We start from the raw sequence: 21,643 nt of genomic DNA on the forward strand, positions 1-21,643 counted from the left end.
CCTCTGGAGGAAATGAGAAACTGATTTTACTGCATTCTTTACTCTTGATGCTCTTTTCTCACTTAGCCTGGCTCCTCCTCCACCCCACTTCTGGCTGCTTTTTTTTTGCGTGTGTGTGACTGGTCTTTAATTTTATTTTATTCTTTTTTTCCCCCCTGAAACCAGCCCAAGTGAATTAACCACAGAAGGAACAATGGCTAGGTCGCTCGGTGACCGTACTTGTAGTCCCGAGGCCTTTTTCCTTTGTGGCTTCGGTTTTACTGGGGTGGGGAAGAGCTCATCCAGGTCAACAGCAAAATGCAGGTTAAACTTCAGCTATTTCCACAAAGCACATTGTGGCTTCGGCGGAGGAGAGTCGTTTGAAAAGGCTTCTTGTGGTGATTATTTACTTAAACTTTCCGATTATTTGATTGTCACTTGGCTTGTGCTATTCATGGGAACTTTGCAACAAAGAATGTGTAACCACCTACAATCAATCTTTGAATCTGTGTTACAACGTTTGCCTTCCAAATATACTCTTTGGGGAATTTAAAGTTCATAGTTCCAAACACAAAAAAAGCATAAAATTTAGACTTAGATAAAAATACGAGGTACATTTTAATCCAGCGAGTTATTTTAAAAAGCATTGGTCTCATTGAAATCCAATTTTAATAAACAAAATTCATATTTTCTCGGCTGTGAAACTCTCACAAAGCCTTAGTTTTGTGTACAAGCTCAAGTGAGTGACAGCACTATTTGGACAAAGTATGTGAGATTTTCCTTTTGCTCTTCACAGGTTCCAGCCTGTCAAACCTCGAGCGCTGTCCTTTGTCCTCTGTAACCTGGGTCCAATGTCATTATTATTGTTAACTGGATGCCACGGTGATGGTTTGGGAAGTTTAGTCTGCACGCTGAAAATGAAACAGGCAGCATCCCACGGCCACCCACTTTCCCCAAGTTTTCAACAAATATGCTCGGGTCAAAATGTAAAGCTGACATAAAGCTGGGGAGAAATGGGATTGCCGCCTTGCATTGCTGCAGGTAAGGCCTGAGCCACCGGACCATGTGGCAAGTCAGAGACATGTGGCTGCCTGCTACTGACGGTAGGGTCCAGAGAAGTGGGCTTCAATTCCATTCCTTCATCATCCCTGGCCTTGGGCTCAGAATGACAATGGAGGATTAATGATTACGGCAGAGGGACTTCCACTCCTTCCATTTTGGCTTGGTATTGAATTTGGGAACCTGAGAACATCGTGAGTCAATGTATGTGCCTTAAAGTGACCATACTTCAATATGGAATTTTGGGCGACACGATTTATTTTTCTTCTTTTTATTTCTTTACATTATAGAGGGTGGGAGAAAGGGGGGAACAATGAAAAAGTCACTGTGTATATTTTAATGATGAATATTTGTATATGTGAGGTGGGCTCACCTCACTGACAAAAGGCAAAGGAAGAAAAACCCAACACCCAACCCCAACCAACCAATTTTCCCCTGCAACCTCTGCAACCGTGTCTGCCTGTCCCGCATCGGACTTGTCAGCCACAAACGAGCCTGCAGCTGACGTGGACATTTACCCCCTCCATAAATCTTCGTCCGCGAAGCCAAGCCAAAAGAAATTTGTATATATCTCATTGACATGATTCATGGTGAAGTATTAAATAAAAAATTATAAAGAAAAGTAAATGGATGTACCAAAGGATTAAGGCAGCGTGCTTGAACCTTCTGTTGATAACGCTGATCGCGTCTCTGGATTTGAACACAAGTCCATCAAAGCTGACAACTGATGCCCATGTTGAAAAGAAATGACCGGCAAATGGAGATTCCTCTTGGACAGGGATAATGAAGCAGATCAGCTAAGCCAGTTCACAGATGAGTTAGGTGGTGGGAATGAACTGAGTTCTTTCATGCAAGTTTTTTTTCATGTTTGAGTGAAACGTAGGAATGGATGTCCATAATGGACAATTTCAATCAATGCGCTGTAAAACACTTTTTAAGTAAAAGAATGTCAATTTTTTTGGTTTTGTTGTGATTTCTGTTATTAATTGCAACAGACACCTTGGGGACCAATGGGGTTGTTTACTCCTCCTGGCTCTATAATAAGATCTGTGCAGGTCACATCTATTGTGTTTCTTTCTGGAGCCCTTGTTTTTCCAAGGTCTAAGACTCAGCACATGCCTGCCACGTATTTAGATCCTATCCAGTAAAACCTTAGTAACAGTCAGACCTTATCAGAGTAGGTTCTTAAAATCAGTTAAAAGGAAATGATTCATTAATCTGAGAGTCCTAGAATGTGAAGTCCATTTTATAGCCTCATCAGAAACAAGGATTCAGTAAGTTGTTAACCATATAACCATTTACAGAGCGGAAACAGGCCATGTAGGCTTTTCGAGTCCGCACCGGTTCACTTGAACAACTCCACTAGCTCAATCCTCTCGCTCTCCGCCAATATCCCTCCAACCCCCTCACCTCCATGTACACATCCAACCTTCTAAAACCTTTAAACATTTTGGTTGATCAGCAAAACCCTTAAAATCTAAGTGTACTGATCTCTAAGAGAAACATGAGAAAGAAGATGTGATGATCAAGTCATTAAGTGCGCATGTGCAGCAGAAAATTGAGTTTGAGAACGGTATAATTTTTAAAAAAATCACAGCAACAGGCAGTCGCCGATAACCAGCATCCAGCCGTGACTGGAGGTGGTGAGAGTGCCACGTTGAAGTTTGGTAATCGATGTGACCTAATTACCATCTCTGTGTCTCTAGGTATGATGATCCAGGCTTTGACCTCGGTGCCTTTTGAAGGAATGAAAACTGATTGATTTCCACATCTGGATGATATGTATCACTTGGAAAGTCGCAGCTGGCGGTACTCCTATACGTCTGCTGCCCTCGTCCTCCCGAGGTCAGGAGCTGGGGAAGTCCTGTTGGAGATGTCTCGGTGAGTTGCTTCCATGCATCTCGGAGCATTGTGAATGCTCAAGGCGGTGCCCAGGGTGTTAATTAAGTGGGTTGCTTTGTCCTTGGGGGGCAACAGTCATATCAGTCGTGTGTTGCCTTGAGTGTTAATATCACTAATAGAGACGCACAAGCTTTTCAACGCACACACAGTGCGCAGCTGATGGGGCACAATTTTCATTAGTGAAGTGCAGCTGTACGTTTTGAGCACTGGGGACAAGTTAGAGTTGCCTGAAGAACAGCTTCGGCCAATGACTGCTTGAGATCTGAAGGCAGAAAATGAAGCAGGATGACAGGTGTGTTCCAAATGGAAGCAGGACTAAGAGCAGGGGATGATGTGAGTGGAACATCCAGCAAGAATTATATTTAACCACAAAATGCACGCACCTCAATTCAACTTACCTCGACAATCAGAATCAGAATTTATGGTCACGAACACATCACAAGATTTGTTGTTTTGCGGCAGCGTCACAGTGCAAACATTTACAAACTTACAAAACAAATAAAAAATAATACCAGGAAAAAAAGTCAAATAAGGCAGTTTTTGTGGTCCATTGTTCATTCAGGAACCTGATGGCAGAGTCCTTGTGCCGCTGAGTGCTCGTCTTCAGGCTCCTGTACTTTTTTTCCTGATGGTGGCAGAGTGAAGAGGGCATGGTTGGGGTTCTTGAGGATAGAGGCTGCTTTCTTAAGACACCGCCTCTTGTAGATGTCATTGATGGAGTGAAGACTTGTGATGTCGCAGGCTGAGTTAACAATCCATGTCCTGAGTGTTGGCGCCTCAGTGCCAGACAGCGATGCAACCACCCTGAATGTTCTTCACCTGTAGAAGTATTCGGTGACATACCAATTCTATTGATAATAACAGCTGAGAATTAATTTTGCATCAGGTCATGTAATAAAAAAGACACGGCCTTCTGGATATTTTGTCTTCTCACATAACCTCCTGCTAACTTCAAGCAATTGTGGTCAGTGGTTTTAAACAAAAATCGTGATGGAGAAATTAGAAAACGAGATTCACAAGGCACCTCGACTTTCCCTGGGGTAGATGTGCACAGGTTTATATGGGCTGTTCCAATACTGCCTCTGAGATTTGGGGGAAGGTTAGATTGCTGGAAACATCAACAGTGATGGAACTCTGTGCCTGAGATTGCCAAGTCACTTCCGTTATCATTGTGTTCAATTTTCAAGTTTAAAAACTTGAAGCGGGACTTGCACTAATATGGGGCCAATCATATGCTTGCAATGTTTAAATGCTTTAAAGTGTTTTTGCGAATGTGTTGGAAGAATTGTATTCAGTAAGCTGCTGCAATTATGAAGAATTAAAAAATAAATATTTTGATTGAGGAAGAATGCCTTGAAGAACTTGGCTTCAAATTAGTGCCAGGAATTGCTCACGTCTGCCTATGACCAGGTTTAACTGAGCACGTTAAAGACAGCACTGCCTTAGTACTGCACTAGAGTGAAGGCCTCAGTTTTAGTCGATGGAGGTTAGTGTGCCATAGGATGGGCCTGCCGGATTGCGGTTTGCAAGAAAAATGTTTGGCTGACGCTGGTACGCATGAGGGTTTATTTGAGGAGGGAGTGTGGCAAATTAGGCTGATGAAGGTATAAGCAAAGTCTGAAGGTCAGTTCAACAGTTGAACAGAGCGACGAGAGTGCCTACACGTTATTCAGTTCAAGCAGAAAAGATTCAAAATGACAGCATGCTTGGTGTAGCGATTAGTGCGACGCCTTTACAGCACCAGTGATCAGGACCGGCGTTCAAATCCCGTGCTGCCTGAAAGGAGTTTGTACATTCTCCCTGTGCCTGTATGGGTTTTCCCCAGATGGCTCCGGTTACCTCCCACCGTTCAAAACGTACCGGGGGTGCAGGTTAACGAGGTGTAAAAGTAAAACTGGACAGCATGGACTCGTGAGCCAAAATGGTCTGTTGCCATGCTGTATGTCTAAACTTAAATTTAAAATCAATCCGCCAAGTTCCATTTTCCCAGCAAGATATCAACTGCATTACTTCAGCTTTGTTGTAGATGAGTTAGTGATAGTTCCCACCTTCAGTGTCTGAGAGTTCATGGCAACAATCCTAAAATTGAAAGGAGGTGCCACTTTGGTTTGTCTCCGTGCTCTTCTCTTTCACCTGGACAATAGATGGTCAGTCAAACTAGTAAGGAAATATCAAGTATCTATGGGTTCCTTTCATAGAGGCAGATTTGGTGGCCTCCCGTGCTGTCGAAGGAGGAGTGAACGGGTAAGGATTGAGAAGGCAGCAAAGACAGAGTTGGGATCCAGGAGGGGTTTCCTCGGCCACCTTTGTGCACTTTCAAGTCAATTTTATTCTCATCCGATTACACAAGTTCAACCTGACAAAACATCGTTCTCTGGTCCTCGGTGCAAAACACACAGACACACAACCAGAAATAACACACGTACATATACTGGACAAATCTTCATGCATATAAAGATAAATAAATGCATATTGTTTTGTGAATATGATTAGAGTGAGCAGTTCCTTTGATCATTCTCCATACCCATGGGGAGGAGCTGTCTCTCAGCCTAATGGTGCTGGCTCTTTCCTGATGGGAGCTATTGAAAGATGCTGTGTGGGGGGGTGGAAGGTGTCCTCAATGATTTTGTGTGCCCTCTTCAGTTAATGATACCAGTAGATTATGTTGACGGTGGGGGAGGGGAAATCTCCAGTGATCCTATCTGCCACTCTTATGGTCCTGTGGATTGGCCTCCGATCCATTTCTCTGCAGCAACTGAACCCACACCATGATGCAGCCAACAGAGCTACTGTAGAAGGTTGACAGAATGGTGGCCGGCAGTAGTCTTGCCCGCTTCAGCCTTCTCAGGAAGTACAGTCGCTGTTGCGCCTTCCTGACAAGTGACGAGATGTTGTGATCCACGATAGGCCACTAGTTAAGTGGACTCCAAGGAACTTGGAGCTCTCTACTCTCCACTGCAGTTAGAGTTATTTCTGGTCTTCCTGAAATTCACGATCATCCCTTTAATCTTTTTTAATATTTTATTTTTAAATTTTTTCTATAAATATATTCATAATCTTTTATACATTTCAAATATATATTAAATATTTACAAATGGAAACATTGACCCCCCTTTTTACTACTCCCCACCCACCAATATAAGAATATAACTTTGCGAACAGTAGGAGCTCTAGTTTCTTAATTTTGTTTCCCTGAGATATCATATCTTTACATATATTGAAGGGTCAGGTTTTTTACAATTGGACCCCTATAGAGTCTAGGTATGGTTGCTGTATCTTAATAAAGGTGTCATATTTATTTTTAAAGTTGTATGTAATTTTCTCCATGAGTATACAGATACGCATCTCCCCAGCCCATCGAGCAACAGGTCGAGGAGAGTTCGACTTCCAAGTGATTTCTATACAACCAGGGCCACCTTAACAAAAGCAAATTTGAAATTTAGTCAGTTTATTGCTCACAGACGGTACAGCTCTGGGTCATGTGTGAAGGTCACTCCCGTTATTCGTGTTAGTGTTTCAGCAATACCATGGCAGAATGATCTTACTCACTCACGACTGTGTGGAACATATGAAGGTTCCAGTTTTGATTCCACTCCTGAAGGACATTTCAGATGTTTCAAATTTTGATTTATGTGGCGCAAGATATGATTTCATCCCCTTCGTCTTGTCCCCTGTTCTTCATCACTATTTGTCTGGGATTGTTCTTCATCTTCAATCAGTCTGAACCATGGTGGGTGGGGGGAGGGTGGGGAAGCACAAAAACTGCAGAAGCTGGAAACTTGAGTCAACAAAGTGAAGCAGGAGAGGCTCGACTGATCAGTCAGCATCTGTGGAGAGAAATGGAACCGTGGGCAAGCTGCTTGGAGGGGCTCGACTGATCAGTCAGCATCCGTGGAGAGAAATGGAACCGTGGGCAAGCTGCTTGGAGGGAGGGCCTGTTCTCACATTCCGACGCAGTTTGGCGGCAATTCTGATCACGCAGTGTTGAGGTAAGCAGGTGGGGATACGATTCAGAGGTTGTGGCATGGGGTTTGAATTTCCTTCACTTGATTCCATTTGGGAATGAGGGACTGAAAAATGTTTGAGTTTCATTGCCAAACCATCAAGGATCCAAGCCACCCAGCTCGCGCTCTGTCCTCGCTGCTGCCATCGGAGAGAGGTCTAGGTGCCACGAGACTCGTACCACCAGGTTCAGGAACAGTGGCTACCCCTCTGCCATCAGACTTGTCAGGGACTCATTCAAGGACTCTTATTTTTGCACTTTATTTTTTTCCCCCTCTCTGTCTGGCACAGTTTGTTTACCTTTCTTTATTTGTCTACACGTGTATGTTGTGTACAGTTTTTTTTTTGCATTACCAATAAGTGGTAATTCTGCCTCGCCCACAGGAAAAAGAATCTCAGGGTTGTACATGATGTCATGTACATGAAATCTGAAATTGGACGTATATTTCCGGTTAATTTGTGGATTTGAAATTACAGTCTCGGCCCTCTCCACAAATATTACTTAATAAACATAGTTTTTAGCCATTATTGGGTTCCCTTTATTGTTTGCCTTTTGTGGTTTTAATGCCTTTGCATCTCATAACACTTGGAACTTGATTTCTTTTGAGAAACACTTCAGCTTTCAACAATTATCTGGCGTGGACCAGCAGGTGGTAACTTCAAGTAAGTGAGTGAGTCTTACAGACCCAAAATGGGGGTTTATGGATCGAGTACGAAGCTCAGCTTGTCCTTTGAATAGTGACCCTTGTTCTCTGGTGTTAGTAACAAGGCCATCTCCAGGAATGAATCAACATGCACCATAATTAAATTAAAAGGACGTTCTTTGCCTGGTTTGCTGCTGCATCAGTAAGCAGGGGGGCACTGGATCAACTTCTGGAGCCAGGCAGGCTTGCCAACAATAATTTTCCTGGTCCCTGTGGATCTTTGAGGCCTGGAGTAGACTCCAACTTTCTCCCAACTTGGCTGCTCAATTTAAGCTCACTGACAGAGTGCCTGAAAAGGGTCATAGAAACTTGGATAAATACACTTCTTGTTACAGGCTGTTCAAAATAGCCAGACCCCAGAAAAATGAGCTCATTCCTGTTTTATTACTACTTTTGCCAGATTTCTCTTTCTCCTCTTCCCTCTCCCCCCCACCCGCCCCCCTCCCCCACCCCTCTTTCTCCCTGCTCATTGGTATTGGAGCTGAGAAGTAAGCACACGCTGCCTGTAGCATCAAAAGCTCCTTTCTCTCCTTCAACTGGCACTGAAAGTGGCAACTTAAGTGGGACTTGTTTGAAATGTTTATTAACAGTATTTGGCATTGTTTTATTCAATGCAGGACAAAACAGCGTTTAATAAAGCACAGCTATCCAAATTGGTTTGCTGGTTATGTGCCTCAGAAAAACATTTCCAACTGATTCATTTTAATAGTTGAACAGTTTTGTGTAAATAAATTAGTTTGTGGAGCCCAGATTTCATCAATCCCTGTCGAATGAATTGTGTGCCACTGTTGCCTGATTTAACATTCACTCGGTGCAGTGTTCTAATCAACAAAATACACAAGATGTTCTGAGTTTAACGTGCCGCTCTCCTCTGTTTATGCAGCCGCCAAGTGGAGAATTATCGTGAGAGGTGGCTGCGGTTGCTTTAAAAAAAGCACTTCGGCCAACACAAGTGCATTCCCCAAAAAAATGTCGGATTTCATTTTATGAGGGTAATAGGTAGAAGTGGTTGGGAGAATTAAACGTCTATGTGTGATGTGCAATTGCTCAAAATTGCACAGCTGACCTGATCCCGAGATCATCCTAAGATGAAACCAAAAAAAAGTGGGAGCCAAGTGAGTTCCGAGTTTTTGCTTGCGGCGAGCAAGTTTGCTCGAGGTGCGCTGATGGGCTCTGGGTGCAGAAAGGGTTAAGGTTTGATGGTTGGGGTCCCAGGGTGAAACCAAATATCGATGTGTCTTGCTGAAGCGCTCACGAGTACCATGACCTCTGGGTGATGTACCAGAAACAGTTCCAAAGTGGGGTTAAAGTTTAAGGAAAGCAACCAACTTTGATGCAGGAATGTGCATTTACTACAGTGAAATAATACTATCTGAATATTGGTAACTAACAGATTGGAGGAATAATCTCACAATAAAGTCACCATTGTCAAATATAGGTGCAAGGAGAAGTCCATTCAGTCTTTCAAGCCTGCATTGTTGGTCAGTATGATCATGGCTGAGCACGTGACCTCAGTCCTGTAATTCATCCAACTGCTCACTCATTAAAAAATAACTTGCCTCTTAGATCAGTGGGAACTTCTTACATATGATCTACCAGTGCAGCAATGTTTTGTAAAGGAATGAAAACATGCAGAAATACTGGGGGAAACTCAGCCCGAAGGGGTCCAAGCAGATGCTGGAGCGGTGCTCTGGTGAACTCCCGAAGCACTGCACCCGTGTCAGGAGTTAGATGGGGGAGCATGTAGACGGCCGATTGGGTGGGGGGTGGGCAGAAGGCCGATGGGGGTGGCAGTCGGGTAGGCGAGGTCAGTGGCTTCCCCCTTTAAGGTTAGCGATTTTAGCCTGTTATCACCTTTAATCAGACTATTGTGCAACGGCTCTGAGATACAACACACCCATAGACTGTGGTAATAACCCTGATTAAAGGTGATAATTCACTAAAATTGCTAACCTTACATTCAGTGCATCTCTCTGTACCTGATCCTACAGCTTGGAGTGTGCTTGTCTGCTGTGTTCTCCTGGTGGACATCTCATTCTGGAAGAGATTCTCACCTTTTGATTGTTGGTTTGGATTCCTCCTTCTCCCATTCTTCAGTCTTTATTCGGATGCCTTGTAATAATAGTGATTATGTTTGCATGGCCACTAGCAAGGCCTTGATTATAGTTACAGTTTGATTAGACTTGGCTGCCAACAGGGGGCTGACACACAGTATGCAGATCTGTGATGGAGGCTTGCAACCTCATGGCCTGCCTCATGTGCCGTTTACAACAACTTTAAAGTAAAGAACCTTTTCCTTCATCCATGTGTTGTCTAAGAACTCACACATACGAATACAAGATGAAATAGCCTTTTTGCTTATACCCTAAAGAAAAGCTCAGGCCCGAAATGTCAGTAATATATCTTTACCTCCTATGGATGCTGTGAGATTGGCTGAGGTCCTCCAGCATTTCTGTGTCTTTTTTTAAAAATCTTGTACTGTAAGACCAGCAAGTCTCGGGAAGACTAAAGGGCATCAATCATCAAGTTGATGATCTTTCAGTAGCAGTGGAGATTTTTCCCAGTCTGTATTCTGGGGTTGCAGCTGCTTGGGATGAACCTTGACAAGAACCGTACTCACCTGCTCTTTGTTCTATAGGTCCACTTCCATCCACTTGAGAGGTCACACTGAAACTAGCAAATCAGCCTGCAGCTTCTGTAACGCATGTCTCCATGCCTGCCCCCCACCCCCCCCCACCCCAATCACGCCACTGCTAAAGGCGCACCAGGGACTTAGAATGATCGCTTGTCAAAGATCAACAGTTTTGGAGCAGAAAATCACAGGCACAGGTTGTCAGCTCATTAAAATCTGAATGAAGATGTATTTCATGTGATAACTCAGTACAGCTGATGGCAGGGGAAAAAAAACGATCTGGGAATTCAGAGAAGGAAGAGGCGATGGATCGATAAAGGCGAGAATTGGGAAGCGCTTTACAATTAAACAATGTCTGAGAGGTTCAACTTGATAATGAGGATTTAAGCCCCATTTAACTTCCAGGAAAGGAATTTTTGTATGATCACACATCTGTTTTAGTATATTTGCATGTTACTGAACTGTTGCTGCTCACTGTCACCTGGTCCAGGAAATTGGCAATTTCCCCAGTTGTGGTAGCATGGTAAGTTTTCAACTCTCACACCATGCTGAAACAAGCTTTAACAATTGCAGGAGTGGCTTTACTGCAGCAAATTAGTCATTGAAACTAGATGTTTGAAACAATTTAGTCTCAAAATAAAAATAAATTTCAAACATTGCCTGTTGCACCTTTTTTAATCCTTTAGTTTCCCTCAGCTTTGTCTATCTTCTGCTCACTTCCTTCCAGAGAGGAGGGAAGCTTTATGTTTTTTTTAGTTAGCTTGTGCTTCCTGCACCGCAGTGCCCATTTAAAGGAGGGAGTGCATTTGTTCAGGGAGTGCTCCTGAGAATTACTCTTTTAACAGCGCAATCCAGACAGGTAGAGCACTTGAAATGGAACTGGGCTGAAGGGGCGGAGAGGAGTGAGGGGTGCAATGGCCGCGGGGCGTACCGGTGAAGGGATGCGATATGGGGGAATTCCAAGATTTTTTTTTAACCTGCAGTTTTTGATAGAGGTGCAAAGAGGATGGATGTCCTGTTATCTTTGAACAAATGGGAGCAGATGATCCCACAGCTTTTGTTGGAGAATGTTACAATTCCACTGAGACTTTTAATTATAATGTAAGTTTTCTGCATTGTTGTTGATACCAGGAGTTTAGTCCTGATAATGCCACCCAAGCGGTTAGGATATTAACCTCAAAGATAATACATGACCAATTGAACTGATAGCTTCAGCCATGACATGGGTCACTTCATCCCCGTCACTCACTAAAAGAGCAGCAGACTGACTGCTGCAGGAGTTGGATGCTTGGGAGTTGTGCAAAGTCAGACTGTTCCAGAAATGGCAAGATTAGAGGATTGTTGAGGGCTTACCACAGCACTGGTTCTTCTCACACCTCTCACCCTTCACCAGTGTTCTAGTTACCTTCCAGACAGGCAGCTTGGAAATCTCCTGCTCACATTGAAGTGGGGCAATTTGTAATGGGTCAAAGTCACCCTACATGGCCAATTGTAATTTACCCCCAACTGCCGTCAATCAGACGTAGAGCAGCTTTAAAACCGGACCAACAGAGAGAAAGAAAGCACTAAGTGTTCACATGGGGTTATAATTGACTGTTTTATTTGACAAGAGGGAATGAAATTAAATTGGCTCTGGTTAAATATTGAACATCAGTGACCTCCTTTATTTAACAGTGGTTGTCAATACATGGAATGTTGTAAATATCTCCATGTTCCAGCAGAGCTAGGCAAATAAAATTTCATTGCCACTTTTAAAGCCAATGCCGTTCTTGGTCTGGTCTGAATTTTTAGTTTTGACAGTGGAAGATAAAATATTTTGGTGAATGTGTACTGCATGTGAAAACTAAAGAATGCAAACATTGTTCTTTATGGAGGTTCAAGTTGTGGAAATGCATTGAGCTCCTTCCTTTCCATCTTCAGCGTGTCCTGCTCGACACATCTCTGCTCATTCTCCTGGTCCTGCTGCACTCCAAGGGAAGGCTCCACAGTACAGCCACAAAGAAAACTGGTCATCTTTTGGCAAAAGAAAGAAAAGCAAAGGATTATGGATAATGCCCAAATTTTCACAAAGGTTAAGCAGATTGGGGTTTTGTATATTGGAGTTTAGAAGGATGAGAGATGACCTTATTAAGATGCATTTATTGTCATTTACATGATGCATTCACCAAAATTCTTACTAGCTATAGTCGAATACGAACTCATTCAGAAACACTGCAATATTAAACTAATTACATTAAATTAAAGAGACAATCAATACATCCAATTGATAATAAATATCCACAGTATTCCTAGTACAAAATCAAGTGACTGTGCAATCATCCCAACAGTCCTTCTGTGCTGTCAGAACAGTCCATAATTAGTGTACCAAGGGGAGGCTCAAGAAACTGTTCTTGAACCAAGAGGAGGGTGCCTGAGAGGGTTAGCGGGGAGAGGTTGTGACCAGGATGATGGGGTACTTTACAATGTACGCTGTCTTTTTGAGGCAGTGCTTTATAACGATATCTGCAATGAATGGGAGGTCAGAGCCTGTGATGGACTTGGCTATGTTTGCTACCTCTGCAGCCTTCTGCACTCATGCCCACCTGAAGTTCCAAACCAGGCTGGTATGCTTTCCACAATGCACCTATATGGGTTTGAGAGAGCATCTGACAACATGCCAAATCTCCTCAGACTCCTGCTGGTTCAAAAGAAGAGGGCTCACCAGTGGCAAAACTTTGTGAGAAGTTTGAGGAGATTTGGTCCGTCACCGAAAACTCTTGCAAATTTCTACAGGTGTACCGTGGAGAGCATTCTGACTGGTTGCATTACTGTTTGGTGTGGAGGTGCCAATGCACAGGATGAGGTAAACACTGCTGAGTTGGGAACTCGGGCAATGCCACCTCGTGCATCAATCTCCATTCCATGAAGAACGCCTCCAGGAGGTGGTATCTTAAGAAAGCCGACTCGATCCAGAAAGACCCTCACCTCCCAGGCCTTGCCCTCTTCACACTGCTACCTTCGAGAAGGAGGAGGCGCAGGAGCCCAGTGGCACGAGGACAGCTTCTTCCCATCCGCCATCAGATTTCTGAATGGACAATGAACTCCGGACACGACCTCACTTCCTCTGATTTTGGCACTAATTTATGACCTTTAAACGTAATTTTATCGCAATATTCGATACTGCTGCAAGACGACACATTTTTGTGACACGTTCATGACAATAAATTCTGATTCTGAAGAGATGTGACCAGAATTGCGATCATACAGAGTGGTAAGGCAGGCTTGAGGAGCCAAATGGCCTCCTGCTTTCTGTTGGAAAGCTACTGCCAGGCTGGTAGATACTTTCTTATTCACTTTTATTTCAGAAGTTCTTCGCGATGTGCAGCACCACTTGCTGAAAACATCTGTGAATTAAAACACCCATAGAGAGCACCAGACTTGTGGATGGGAAGAAACTGCCAGGTGCAACTAATCAGCAATTAACCCATGATTAATAAAGGATTTCTTCTCCCTGCTGCAGAATGCAGATATGAAAGTGCCAGACAAATGGCAGTTGAGCTGTCGCATCAATATTGAATGTTCATTGATATCATTTGCAAATTTAGCATTTTCCTGCAAACATTCAATATGTTAACTTCCTCATTGACAGATTCAGCTCAAATACATGTCTAAGCATCATGAACTTCATTTTGGTATCTCAAAGGTGCCTATAACATACTATACTGATCAGAATTTGGTATTAAATATACTTTTTTTTTAAAGCACGGCAGTAATTTGAAATGATGCAAAGTTTTACTCCTTAGTTTATCTTTGATCTTTATTCAGATGGTGAAAAATAATCAGCTTTCTACTTTGGATCTGGTATCAGTTCCTTTTTTTTGGCTCTGGCATCTTGCATTTCTCTCCTTCACACAACTTTCTTGCAGAGCTTCGTCTAATTCAGTGCAGGATAGGAGAGGGGAATAGAGAGAAAGATTAGCCAGAGATTTTGCAACTTGATACCAATGCTTCTGTATGGAGTCTGTAGGAGGCATTCCTCCTGATTTAAAATTAAGGTTGAATTGGAACATCTGACTAGTTTGAACCAGTTAACCCCATCCACTTTGCAAGCAAAGTGTGGTCCAACACGTTCAATCTGTATTTCATTAATGCATATTTTGTGGATGGGAAAACATTCACCAAATTACACCACTGAAATAAACAATAATCCTTGCTATTTTTTTTAAAAAGCCCAATTGACTTGTGACTAAGGTAACAAAAATATCACATGATATTTATTTAATCATAGCCACTCTTAAAACAAATGACAAAAGTGTCAAATATTCGATGCATTGAACTTTGACCATTGAGTACAGCAAACCATTCAATGGTCCCAGAAGTTCCCGTGATGTAGGGGGCTGGTTTCTCATGTACTAAGTGGGCTTTTGTAGACTATGCAATGAGCTGATTGTTCAGGGAGATGCTTTCATTTACCAATGTCAAGAAGGTAACCTCATTTGCGCTGTCTTTCTCAGAGGGGATTAGCACATCCTATTGTATTGTGTGCTGGCTGAACCAAATTCATTGTGCGTGGAGTCCAGATAATTTCTATTAAGGGAAAATAATGACGATTCCACATGTGGGGGTGGGGGGGAAACAATGAATATAATCAAAATTATCCTTAACCTACTTGGATCAGCCTTCTGATCCGAAATGCAATGGCAAAGTGAATATTGATGTTTGGCATCTATTACCAGGATAAATTTACGTATAATATGGTATTGCTGCTGGGTTCCTGAAGTACATGTCTTATTCATGCCGGCTGCAAGCCAAATGTGGATCTGTAGGGAACTGACTTGCTCAGGTCGGTGGCTTGGACGACCCAGTGAAAACTCTGGCAGCTGGCTCAGAGTTAAGGCAGTTTTACAGTTGGACTGCAGCCAGGTGTGCAAGGCCTGCACCTCGGGACCCCAGTGGGGCGAGCACGCAACTTGACAAAGCTTCTCAGCCTGATGCACTGAACCAACTGCACACAGCCACAGGGCTATTTCTGCATTGCGTGATGCCACCATCACTGCCTCCTGTGCCCACCCCGTCCCCAGAGGAACAGGTATCACTCTGCATAATATAAAGCTTCCAGGACTAGCCAAGATTAAACGATTGTTTAAAAATGGATCATCCTGTTCACTGGTTTTACTGATATAATAACCACAGAACTGGCAGTACATTTCCCTCGCGGGGAGTCGTGGCAACATCACCATGGGGATTAACAGATTACAGTGATTCAAATCATCTATTCTCAGGGGGATAATCGTGAAAGGACAGACTTTCAAAATCACATAAAAATATAAACTAAAATGACTACGCTGGGAATTTTGGACTTTCACAATTACGCTGTTCATTTGGATGTCATGCGACCTCGGGCCTCTGAGCGAGAAGTTCGCAAGTTTAAATCTGGAACAGCAGCCAAAATGTCATTCCTGCATTATTTGGTGGCACCTGGCGGTGCTGGGTCAGTTAGACGGTACAGAACTCGCACAGGATAATGCTGCTTGTTGCATTATCTTTGGTCCCTGATTGGAGGTGCAGTATTAATATTAATTGCCTGGGAACACTAGGTTCTTTCTGCTGCTTGCAAAAGCTCAGGTTCTTCGGGAAAAGAGGTTAGTGTTCCAAACTTGCTGATTATTCCACTTGATTCAGCCCGCGAGGCCAGGTTGTGCAGAAATCGGCATCTGAATCTACTGCATAATGACAATAACTACACAGTAGCTGGTATACATTGTTGTGATGCACTAGAAATGACCAAAGGATGTGTAGGGGTACGATAATAACACAAATTTGGTTTCATGTGGAAAAACTAACATTATTTCAGCTGAAAATGTCAATGTGCTTTAGCAATGATTTGCCAGCTTCTGATGCAACCTGGAGAAGTTGGGTCAATGGTGGTCACTATTTGAGCTTGAAAATTGTGCCTATCGTGCATGCAAACATTTAAAGGGCTTTGGACAAGGTAGATGTTCTCTGGTGCTTTAGTAAGATTATCCTTGGAGCAACAGCTAATTGTGGGGCAGGGGGAAGGTGTGATGGGTGTGGGGGGGGGGGGGGAGAAAGAAGCAGAAGCCATGTGGGACAACCGATAGAAGAGGAGGAGGGAAGTTGGCAGAGAAGGGCCTTCAGGAGAAGACCACGTCAGATTAAACATTTCAAAAAACATTTGTGAGGAGCAATACCCATGAGATCTGCATTTCCTCTTGGAGATCTGTCGCCTCGGCATCTACTCCTGGCTACATTGCTGACGACTGTTACAGTGAATGCAGTAATGAACAGGGGTGCAGCGCTGCTGGAGCTCTCCGGAGCGCCACTCCGACACCTCATGGGGCCGCTGCGGGTGGCACTCCACTCCAAACCCTGCTGAGCGCTATTCTGGACACGTAAGGTGCCTGTTTCTTCCATGACCGGACATCCTCCTTTCTTGTCCTACCATTCATTCTGAATTACACAGTGCCAAGTGCAACATGGCGGCCACCAAGGCCAGGTCTTGCGAGACCTCCTTGTCGCCGTTTTTGGTGAGCTCTGGCATCTTAAAAAAAAATTAGCACCGCAGGCTTGGTAATGAACTGTCTTCTTCCAGAATGGAGCTGGAAATTTTTACAAAATTACACACTTTGCCATTGAGTGCAAGCCCAATGGTTTCTATTCAATAATTGCACACTTTGCCATTGAGTGCAAGCCCAATGGTTTCTATTCAATAATTGCACACTTTGCCATTGAGTGCAAGCCCAATGGTTTCTAGTCAATAATTGCATTTATTTTTTCCTTGCCAAAGATTAGCCAGCTGAGAGACCACTGCTAGTTTACTACATGCTGATGAACACACCTGAATATCTTTGCAGGCACTAAGCAACTTCAGGCTGTGCTGAACCATGTCAGAACTGATAGGATCACATATCCTCTGTACCTGAAGCAAATTAGCCCTAGAGGCAAATAATTAGTTATTACTCCATATCCTTGCACAAGCCTTTATTCTTCTGTGCTATCTGCTAATATCTCCTGGCAAGCCCAGGGATAGTTAGCTTTCAACAAAGCCTATTTGCCACCTTTTGACTGATGATTATTTGTGCGCTGACATCACATCTGTGCAGTGAAATCCCTGTCGTTGTACAAAATGTGCTGGAGAGGGCCGCTGATGTTCTGATCTTCCTTGCTGGCATCTCTGGAGAAGCCCTGTGATAGCAGAATGGTTGTCTGGTGTATGGCATGTTGCACAGGTTCCTCATCTTATGGACTCATCTGGAACAGGCCCTTCAGCCCAACTCATCCATGCTGATCAAGTTGGCTTCCCGGCTTGTCCCATTTGGTACATATCAGTGGTTCTCCACCTTTTTCTTCCCACTCACATCCCACTTTAAGTAATCCCTATGCCATCGGCACTCTGTGATTAGTAAGGGATTGCTTAAGGTAGGATGTGAGTGAGAAGGGAAGGTTGAAAATCATCCTGGACTGGACCCAATTGTTACTGAAATATTTTGCTTGAGAAAAATTGTCATTGGCCCATTTCCCTGAACATCACGAGTTAATTATGTATGATTAAAGCAGTGGTTTTCAAACTTTTTTTTCCATCCACATCCCACCTTAAGCAATCCCTTGCAAATCATAGAGCCCTTATAGCATAGGAAACACTTAAAGTGGTATGTGAGTGGAAAGAAAAATATTGAGAACCACTGGCCAACATCTTCTAAATCCTTCCTGGCCATCTAATTGTCCAAATGGCTTTTGAATGTCATAATTGTACTTGCTGCTCCAGCTACTTCTAGCACTTAGTTCGAAATGCAGACTGCCATCTCAGTGAAAAAAAGTTGCTCCTCAAGTTCCTCTTGTTTCTTCCCTCTCACTTTAAAAACACAGGTGCTGGAGGAACTCAGCCGGTCTTGTAGCATCCAGACGAGATAAAGATATATCACCAACATTTCGGGTCTGAGCCCTTCCTCAAGGTATGTGTGAAAAAGGAAAGAGAGAGGTTTCTGTTTTGAAGGCGAGGGAATAAGGAAAGAATGGGAGGGGCAGGAGTTCAGGCCAACAGACAAAAGGTGTTAATTGGATATAATAACCTCTTATTATGTGAGAGAGCGAAGGTGAGAATTGATGGTGAGGTTTGGATTAGTGTGGAGAGAGAGGCACTCCAAAGGGGTGAGATTGGAATGAGCAAGGGGAGTGGTGAAGTCGAGATGGTTGATATCTCAGCGGCAGTTGGAAATATGGAGGTCCAGAGCAGGCATAAGGCCAGAAGGTGTCCAGGAGTAGGAAGGAGCTTTAAAGCGGGAGAAGGGGAATGTAGTAGAGGGTGCAGAATCCTTGTTGTAGAAGTTGGCATGCAGATGGAGCCAATGGAAGAAGAGTTCAGCATCAGGGCCTGTGTGGAACTTATTGAGATGTGAGTGAAGGGGAAACGAAAGTGAAGCCTCTACTGAGGATTGTGTTCTGTCTCTGAGAGGGGAATGTCAGTGGGGATGGTGAAGACGGGTTGGGGGAGAGGGGTCAATGGGATGGAGGGTATTTGGGTGGGGGGAAGCAGAGGAGAAGGAGGATGGGTGGATCAGGTGGTGGAGGGTAGAAAGGATCCAAGAGAAGGAAGAGGGTGGGGGGTTGGGGAAGTCAGATGGGGGAGGGGGAGGGACCAGATAGAGAGCATGGTCCTGTAAGACGCCGGGGTCAGGGTGAGAGCTCACGATGGAGGCTCAGTCCTGGAGGCAGCTGGGGTCGAGATGAAGACACGCGTCAGGGGAAGTCCTTTTGGCCTCTGGGTTCTGGATGTGAGCTTGCTTCAGAGGCTCAGTCCTGTTGGCTGCCTAAGCCAGGGTGGGAGTTCACGATAGAGGCTTGGTCCTGTCAGCTGTCTGGGGCCAAGATGAGAGGTCACAGAAGTGTCAGTCTCCAGGGAGGCGAGCTTCTGATCCTTGATGGACACTAGGTGATCATAGACGCAGTGGTTGAACACATGGATATAGCAGAGGATGAAGCATGGGACAGATCTGTGAAAGGTCATGACGGGTGAGGTGCGGAGCTGTGGTAGCGAGAGTCCACAAGTACCTGCGCATGGAGGTGAGGGGAAGTTCGTACGATACAGTGAGAAAAGTGAAGAAAGCAGGAGTCAATGCAGTGCAGGTACCCGGGATCCTGGCGGGGGCCAAACTGGGAGGCCTGGAACCAGAGCTGGAATCCACGTGGCACCAGATGGCAGCAGAGGCAAGTAGCCAGGAGGGATTCGTGGATGTGCAAGCGAGTCTGGGTGAGAAGGTAGTCTTCGAGCTTGAATGCCGACGGAAAGCAGTGGGAGAGAATCTCACTGAACCCGCTTCGAAGAGTGAAGGGGAACTTCAGGGAAGGCATTCTTCGAAGAGATTTCACTGAATGGAGTAAAACACAAAAGTCTGCAGCCGCTGTGATTGCAGTAAAAACACAGGGATGCTGGAGGAAGGAACTCAGCAGGTCACGCAGCATCCATAGGAGGTGAAGATACATTACTGACTTTTCGGGTCGGAGTTCTTCCTCTAGGTATGAGGAAAAAGAGATAGTCGTCTGTATAGACTGGGGATAAAAGGGAAGAATGTGAGACCAATAGATAAAAGGTGTTAATTGCATATAATAAGAGGACAGATAGGAGGGAGTGAGACAGGGGGAAAAGGGAAGGGAGAGAGAGAAATAAAGGAGAACTTGGGGAAAGATGGGGAGGAGGGGTGGGAAGGTCACTCCTACTCACTCCTGCGCTCTGGGGAATAAAGACCCAGACTCTCAGGAAACCCCCAAGCCCTCCAGTCCCAGCAATATATTCAAGGTTATTGTAAAGGAACAAAAAAAAATGTGATATTGGACAAAATTTCCTTTGTAAGGTCAACAAAAATGGCCCCTTACAGTCAGAGAAAGGGAAACAAAGGAGAATTCCTGAGGGTCACTGAGTTTCTTTGGCTTCACCTCCAGCACTCCCACAGCCTCTGCAGCCACACAGCCTTCAGTCCGAACCATCAGCCATCCCAACTCCAGATGCACACCTCTGACACGATCCTCCAGAGCCCTTTCGCATCCCGGTTCCGTGAATCGCTTTCTGCACCTTTTCCAGATGATTGACATCCTACCTACAGCTGCACTCAACTGTTAGAGGGCAGCGCTTGTCACCAGTTGTAATTTGAACATTTGATGCGGGCAAAGGGGGCCAATTTGGGCACCTTCCCTTCCACCGGTGCTCGCCGTGGAAAAATAACTTCTGACGTCAGTTCCCTTGTCACCTGTCCCGACTATTGAAGAGCCATTTATATTTGGATTTTCACCATGCCATTAAAGAAAAAAAAATCACTGTTTACAATTTATGATGGTTTAGTCTGTTCAGAATGTATTCTTATCTTGATGAACGGGCAATTAATTCACCAGTACTTAACCTGGGAATCCACACCAGCAATCTGGACCAGGTTAATTTAATTAGATATGCAAATAGAGACAAGGAATTAAAGTCACGTTGACATTTTAAAAAATTTGTTTAACTGCTCGTTATATTTGGACACGTGTAAACAATTTTGTTTCCACGTATTTTAGCACCTTTATATTAAAATGCAATAAAAATAATTGTTCATATTTTTAATGATATTTTAATAGTTTTGGAATGTTTTAGTGGCAGTTTCAGACCATGATAAACATTCATTTTATTTTGACAGCTTTCCCAGCAGCTTAAGCCCAAGCAGTGTGGTGGAGTAAAAATAAAAATTGAAAACACGGGTCTAGCAGCATCTCTGGAAGGAGAAACCAAGTGAACATTTCAAACTGATGACCTTTCATCCGAATCCGTGGTTTGCCTGCCTCGCAGATCTTGTTTCTCCAGCTGCGTTGTTGCAGGGCTTGTTCTGAACCTGCAGGTGATGGAACTCGCACTTGAAAGGCTCTGCCATTTGGCAGGATTTTGCCCATGTGTTCCTGCTGCAGGATGCAAGGTGGGGGGTGGGTTTGTAAAAAAAAAAGCTAACTTGCACTTAAGGCCTGGAGGATCTCAGCAGGCTACGCAGCATCCACACAAAAGCAATAGGCAGTTGATGTTTCGGGTCTGAGCCCTTTCAAGTCCAAAATGTTCACTGCCTACTGCTTTCCAACAGGTCCTACATGGCCTGCTGAGGTCCTGCAGCACTTCTGTGTATTGTTCCAGTTCTCCAACATCTGCTTGATTCTCCAAAGTAAAAGTTTAGTTTAGAAGTTGGGGTGTACAAGGATGGGTGGATCACGTAAGTCACCAAATCTTTATCGACAGTGGCTATCTGATCTAACAAGTACCCCTGCCATGTTATGGAATCATCTACCACAGAAACAGAATCTCATATCTAGGCCAACTTTCAAACCTTCATCTCTGCTTAGCCCATTTATTGCC

The 21,643-nt window shown here is 44.1% G+C and overlaps 1 long non-coding RNA gene across 1 annotated transcript; it reads left to right on the top strand.

Annotated features, from left to right (window-relative positions):
* The first annotated feature begins 200 nt into the window (after positions 1 to 200).
* On the top strand, positions 201 to 21,217 carry LOC138743891 (uncharacterized). The gene is made up of 4 exons (XR_011345098.1): positions 201 to 377; positions 2,745 to 2,919; positions 18,145 to 18,230; positions 20,943 to 21,217. It is a non-coding gene; the product is annotated as an uncharacterized lncRNA (long non-coding RNA).
* The last annotated feature ends 426 nt before the right edge of the window (positions 21,218 to 21,643 follow it).

This window comes from Narcine bancroftii, chromosome 10 (assembly GCF_036971445.1).
Source record: "Narcine bancroftii isolate sNarBan1 chromosome 10, sNarBan1.hap1, whole genome shotgun sequence".
Taxonomy (NCBI): Eukaryota; Metazoa; Chordata; class Chondrichthyes; order Torpediniformes; family Narcinidae; genus Narcine; species Narcine bancroftii.